The sequence below is a fragment of the Myotis brandtii genome, unplaced genomic scaffold, assembly GCF_000412655.1.
Source record: "Myotis brandtii unplaced genomic scaffold, ASM41265v1 scaffold959, whole genome shotgun sequence".
Lineage (NCBI taxonomy): Eukaryota > Metazoa > Chordata > Mammalia > Chiroptera > Vespertilionidae > Myotis > Myotis brandtii.
In genome coordinates, this window is record NW_005371966.1 from 21,340 (window position 1) to 28,256 (window position 6,917).

The following is a 6,917-nucleotide window of genomic DNA, read 5'->3' on the forward strand; positions in this document are numbered from 1 at the left end:
TTGATGTTTCTATCTCTCCCTCTCCTTTCCTCTCTGAAATCAATAAAAATATATTTTAAAAAATAATAAATTAATAAATAAAATAAAAACAAAAAGTGTGCCTTCCCACCAGAATTCTAGTTTGCCCACCTTCTGATACCAATAGGCCAGCAGACACAGGGTTACTTCTCAGCTGAGGGGCCCTGACACCTCCATCCCCACCCCTACCCCCACTTTCCATCCCTCACCCTTGAGCAGCAAGACTTTGCTTCTAGGGGGAAGGACAGCCCATGAGGGCTGTGCCAGCAGAGGGCAGAGCAACTGGGAGTTGTCCCAAGGTGGTGCTCACACTCCTGTGGCCCTTGTGTCCAGCTGGTCCCTCGTGAGCACCTGGGCTGGACTGGCCCAAGCCTGGGGCCTGGAGACATGGCAGCATGTGTACCTGGCTCCTGGCAATCACAGAGCAGATGCAGTGGGTCTGGCAGCTACCTCCCTCCCCCAGGTTGGGAGGCACCGTGGAGTGTAGACAGAGAAGTGCAGAATGGTGTTGAAGGAGCAAGGCCCATCCATCCTGGGCTGGAGGATGCTGAGGGGGAGGCAAGGCCCAGGAATGACTCCTGTTGTAACTGAAAAACGCAGGTTCTGCTCCCTGGGCTCACCAGAACTTGCCAGGCATGTGCTGGTGCAAAAGGAAAGAGGTTTTATTCAGGTACCAGCCCTGGAAGAATGGTGGACTCGGGTCTCAAAGACAACCCCCCTTCTTTCTCAAGCCCAGTTCTTAATAGGGATAGTGAGGGGAGAACTTTATTCTATCCAATTATCTTGCTAGCTTTTGCGGTGTTTGGGACAAAGGCATTGCTCCTTCTAGCCTTTGGGTGCTTGGGCCCTATCTATTTACAATTCTGGCTTCTGGCGCTTGTCCATGCATCTTTTGGCATGCTGGGTGTAAGAACCACCCCCTTGCCATCTTGGCCAATGTGGGAGACTCCCCAGTGCTCCTTCAAGTCCTGTGGTAGGGGGCAGGGTGGGGCACGCATGTCCCACCCTCAGGAAGCCTGAGGTTGCTGCTGTACACAACGTCCATGCATCCAGGGCGAGCCCGTTAGAGTCCCTGGGGAACCCCTGCATCTTGGGTGCCCACATGCTCTGAGCAGCCCCTGTGCAGCTTCCCCTCCATAGTGGCCAGCCAGGCCTGTGCTCCGACTGAGAGCTGCCTAAGGTAACTCTGCTGGTAATACCCTCAGGGCTGGGTCCTGCACAGGCTTTGCAGACTCTGGCCACATGTGGAGCCCTGGGAGAAGGACACGCTGGGACTGGCCCAGAGGAACCTGACTCACTCCCAGAACTCAATGACAGGGACCGGCAGTTAGCAAGCTGGTCACCCGTGAGGGTAGCTGGGCTGCACCAGCACAGGCTTTGAGGCTCACCACAAGCTTCGGGCAGGGCAGGCTGGGCGGGAAACAGTCTCGTGCCCAGAGGCCTCAAGAGGGGTTTCTGGGAAGTGGCGCAGGACCTGAGGGGTTGAACAATTTCTCTGGCTAGAAGGCAGAGCTTCGGAGGGAGCCTCATTCCCTCTGCCATTAAGCTGCCTCTCAGAAGTCAAAAGGCTGAGGAACCATGCAGGCTGGAGATCAAGGCGCAGGCGGTGTGGCGGAAGATGCTGAAGGCCAGGGCAATCCAGGTGATCCTGGCAGCTCAGATGGCCCTGGAGACCAAAAGGGACCCGGTACAGGTAGCATGGGAGAGGCTGGTGCTGAAGGAGGAGGAGCTCCAGTCATGAGGGCACTCGACCCTCCCGGGCTGGGCAGAGGTGCCTTGCCAGGGCCCAGTCCACATGCTGGGTCCACAACCAGAAGGCCAGGAAGACAACAGCTCAATTAGTATCCTTTTTGAGGAGTGGCCGGGAGAGGCAATGGGATGGGGAAGAGGGGGTCAGCCTTGGGGTACTGAGGGGAGAGGGGAGCCCCCGGTGGCTGAGGGGATGGGCCAGTGATGGGCACTTGAGATGGTGGGGGGAGGTGGTCTGAGGGACCAGGAAGGAGGGAAGGGCGGGGGAGGGAGGGCTTAAGAGAGGTGACAGTGACCTGAAGGGAAATAGGACAAGTGTGGATTGCATGGTGCCTTAACTAAACCTCCACTAGCTCCCTCCTGGTGCCTTTCCCATCACCCATGGAGGCAGTGAGGGCTGTCCAGGCCCTGGCCCGCCATTCCCAACCCCTCCCCAGGGTGGTTCGGAAGGAGCTCATTGTATCTGACAATCTTCTAATTATGTAAGTTCTAAAAAGGGCCAAGTGGGGAGTGGTGGCAGGTGGTTAGCATGGTTCTGCGGAGGGTCAATCTAATAGTGAATTGGAGACACCACCCCCCCCAAACAAGTCAGGAGGTCCTCCGGGTGTACTGGGCCTGTCACCACCAGAGGGGCCAGAGAGCTAGGTGCAGAGTTATCACATAACTTGATTTTCTTTCCCCCTCATTTAGCCAACTGAGTGCTGAAGACCCTAAACAAATGGGACTTTCTCTCTGCTCCTGTCTCCGTGAGCTTGGCCTATTGGTTCTGAACATGCAGCGCATTTTGCGCTCATGTCTGAAAGGAGGCTAGGACTAACCTAGAGGCCCTCCCTAGGTAGTGCATGCTTCCCTGAGGCATTTCGGAACCCTATAGAAGCTGCCACTTCATTATGTGGGCCTAATTGTTTGCTTGTATTGCCCCTTTGTTACTTTCAATCCCATTGTTTCCCTGTTGTTGGAAAAGGGGTTCTAGATTGTGTGTTACAGCAGAAAATAAAAGTGAATTGCTACTCTTCTCTAAGTAGTTTTCAGTTACCCAATCCTCCATATTTACTTGCCTTTGTACCTGGGTTGGAGCGGAGATGTGGAATTCAGCTTTTCTAATCAGTTGAAGACACTTTAGGAAATGGAAGAAAATGCAAATGAATTGTCATGCCATTGTACATTAACAGCTGCCAGTATTTGGGAATATTTTTTTAGTTTTATAGTTGCTTTATATATTACATGCACAAAAATAGCATACAATTCAGTCAAACATCATTTCTCTATCATCTCCCATCTTGAAAAATTAGGTTCTCAACCAAGTTGTTCACAGAAAAATGCCTAGATTTTGGAACCAAACTTCGGTTTTTGAACTGACAATCCTTTCAGCGTGACAACGCATCTCTCAGGCAACAAACAATGGAAAGAATGCTTTTGTTGCTGGCGCAATCAACATCAAGGATTAGCACAATTTTAAAACGTAAGGAGGCCATCAAGAGTGCCAATGTTGCTAAGGGTGTGAAAGAAACTGATCACAGCCCTAACCAGTTTGGCTCAATGGGTAGAGCATCAGCCTGTGGGACCAAGGGTCCCAGGTTCGATTCTGGTCAAGGGCATGTACCTCAATTACAGGCTTCTCCCTGGTCCAGGCCCTGGTTGGGGTTCCTTCAGGAAGCAACCAATCGATGTGTTTCTTTCACATCGATATTTCTCTCTGTCTTTCCTCTCTCTTCCACTCTCTCTAAAAATCAATGGGAAAATATCCTCCGGTGAAGATTAAAAAAAAAAACAACTGATCACAGGCAATGGAAGAGGTAGAAAAACTGTTGTTGATTTGGATAAAGGAAAAGCAGTTAGCCAGTGACAGCATTTGGGAGGCAGTGATAATTGAACAAGAAAAGATGCTGCAAGCTGACCTGAAAGACATCCCTGGACCAAATGCTAAAATGATTCCTTTAAGGCTAGTAGGGGTGGTTCGATAAACTTAAGAAAAGAAGTGTTTATTTACACCTTAAACAGTACATTAGACATGCACTGTATATATGAAAAGTTACAACAGAATCATTTGGGGGTCTAGAATGGATTAATTCAAATTACATTATATTTGATTGGGGAAAAAATGATTCGGTTTTCGAACAAATCACTTCTCCAACAGCCCTCCAGAATGAATTAAGTTTGAGGTTCCACTGTATATAATTTTTGCAAGATCAGGATTAAATTCTTTCTGAACTATTTTCATTTAACATATGAGTTTTCCTCTAAGAAAAAACTTTAAACACATATCATTGGATGCATAAAATAAGTACAATAATTTAAGTGTTAAACATTTAATGTTTCTGTTTTCCCTCTTCTTATAAATAACTAGAGGCCCGGTGCATGAAATTTGTGCACAGGTGCAATCCCTAGGCCTGGCTGGCGATCAAAGCGTGAGCGTCTGGTGTGGAAGGGCAAGTCCTAGCTGACCTCTGGGCCCTGGGCAGCACCTGGGCCCCTGGGCCCCCACCTGCCTGAGTCACGGCGCCCGAGTCCCCATGCAGAGATGTGGTGAGCACAGCTGGACGAAGTGGGCCAGGGTGCAGCATGGGCCTCTGGGCCACCCAGTGGCGCCACACAGAAGCCAGGCGGGCAAGGTGTTCTCTCCTGGCCAGCCTCACAGACCAGCTCCTGCATGAACCCACAGGGAGCCAGACTGGCCCCTGTGGGCTGAGGCCTGGCTCACCTGAAAGAGGTCGCGTGGGTGCAGGATGAGCTCCGTGTGGGCGCCTAGCACCTGAGTGTGGGGGCTTCCCCAGTGTGCGAGCCCTGGCGTCCTGGAGTAGAGTAGCAGGGGGAGTGAGAGCGAGCTCAGCAGATACCCCGCATTCTCATCACACCTCTGTCCCAGTCACCCCCACCCCCAAGTAGCCGGCAAGAGGTCACAGCCCTCTGCCCGGGCTCCAATGGAGGTTGGTTGCTACCACCCACCCCAGTTCCTCGTCCGAGCCCAGGGCCTGCTGGCCACTGGTCACTGTCTACAGGGCGATCGGTTGGGGCTGGGCCCCCCCCCCACCCAGCTCCCTCAGCACCTGGGAGCCAGGGAGCAGCCCTGTCCCCTGCCACTGCTGCTGGTCTCCATCTGCAGGGCGATCAGCAGGGCGATCAGGTCTCCACTTGCACCTGCCTTGGCCTGGTGCTACCCACTCACCTGCTCCACCATCCCGCTGCAGTCCCACTGCAGTGCCTCCACTGCCGCCTGCTGCTAGCACCGCATCGCCAACACCCGCCATGTTCCAGCCGCTCCCTGGTGGTCAGTGCACGTCATAGAGAGTGGTTGAACTCCTGGTCGGACAATTTGCATATTAGGCTTTTATTACATAGAATGATTCATTGGAATTCTTCTATATGATTTTGCATGAATGGTTACTTCCTCAAGATATATTCCAAAAGGTAGAATTACTGAGTTAAAAATTTGTTCCTATTTATTTTTTAAAATATTTTATTGATTTTTTACAGAGAGGAAGGGAGAGGGATAGAGAGTCAGAAATATCAATGAGAGAGAAACATCAATCAGCTGCCTCCTGCACACTCCCCATTGGGGATGTGCTCGCAACCAAGGTACATGCCCTTGACCAGAATCGAACCCGCAAGCCGACGCTCTATCCACTGAGCCAAACCGGTTAGGGCTCCTATTTATTTTTTAAGGCTGTTAGTCTACAGTACACAATTGCTATCCAGAAAGTGTACCCTCCCACCAGAATTCTAGTTTGCCCATGATTATTTCTTACCATTAGCCCTGATTCCTGCCAAAATTAAAAACAAAAACAACAAACTTCGTTTGCATGGGAAGATAAAACAACCCAATACTGGAATTAGAATTTTGTCCTTACTAAGATTTCAAAGGAGTGAAGAAAAGTGTTGAGAGGATTAGTTACACATTTTGGGGGAGGAGTTAGCTCTCTCTAATATACCTTGTTTTTGACAACTTTGCCTCCCTAACCCTGTATGATCTCATCTATAATAATAAAAGCATAATATGCTAATTAGACCAGACGTCCTTCCAGATGACCTTCTGGAGGAAGTCGGGGCTATGAGGGAAGCCTGGGTCCCGGGTGCAAGAGGGAAGCCAGTGCCGGCAGCCAGGGGAAGGAAGGTCTACTCTTGCATGAATTTTCTGCATTGGGCCTCTAGTCTTAAATAATTACATCCGTAAACAACCAATTTCAAAATAAGATATCATTAACAGGCACCGGGGACTAGGACTTCAACATATCCTTTTTGGAGGACACAATATAACCCATAAGAATCCTCCATTATTTCCCATTTCACTTGGAGCACAAGCCCTTAGTATGACCTCTGAGGCCCTACAGCAACTGGCCCGTCAATTCTCTGACCCCTATCCTGCCAAACTCTTCTTCACTCACTCTGCTCCAGCTCACTGGTCTCCTCCCTCTTCTCACCACCTTCCAGCCTTTGTTCCAATCTCACTGTCACAACCCGCAACCACCCCATTTAAAATTGAAAACGACTCGTCCCAGTACTCCTTATCTTTTCCCCCGCTTATTTCATACCATAAGACTCCCCACCTGCCCACACACTACATAATGTAGTTATTGGTTTTTTAAAATATATTTGTATGGATTTCAGAAAGGAAATGAAGAGGGGAGAGAGAGAGAAAGAAACATAAATGATGAGAGAGAATCATTGATCGGCTACCTCAGCATGCCCCACATTGGGGATCTAGTCAGCAAACCGGGCTTGTGGCCTGACTGGGAATTGAACTGTGACCTCCTGGTTCGTAGGTTGATGCTCAACCACTGAGCCACACCAGCCTGGCTGTAATTATTTGTTTTGTTTCTTGACTGTCTCTCCCCATTAGTATATAACTTCTTTGGAGGCCTGGAACAGTGTCTAGCAATAATGTTTCTTAAATTATTGATTAAAGTTAATACAGAAAATATAAGAAAATATTATTGTGGCCAAGGAGTAGGGTAGAACTTAAATGTTATTTAAAATTAGTAAGGGAGCCCTAGCCAGTTTGGCTCAGTGGATAGTGTTGGCCTGCAGACTGAAGGGTCCCAGGTTTGATTCCCGTCAAAGGCACATGCCCGGTTGCAGGCCTGGTCCCCAGTAGGGGGCGTGCAGGAGGCAGCTGATCAATGATCATCTCTCATCATTGATGTTTCTCTCTC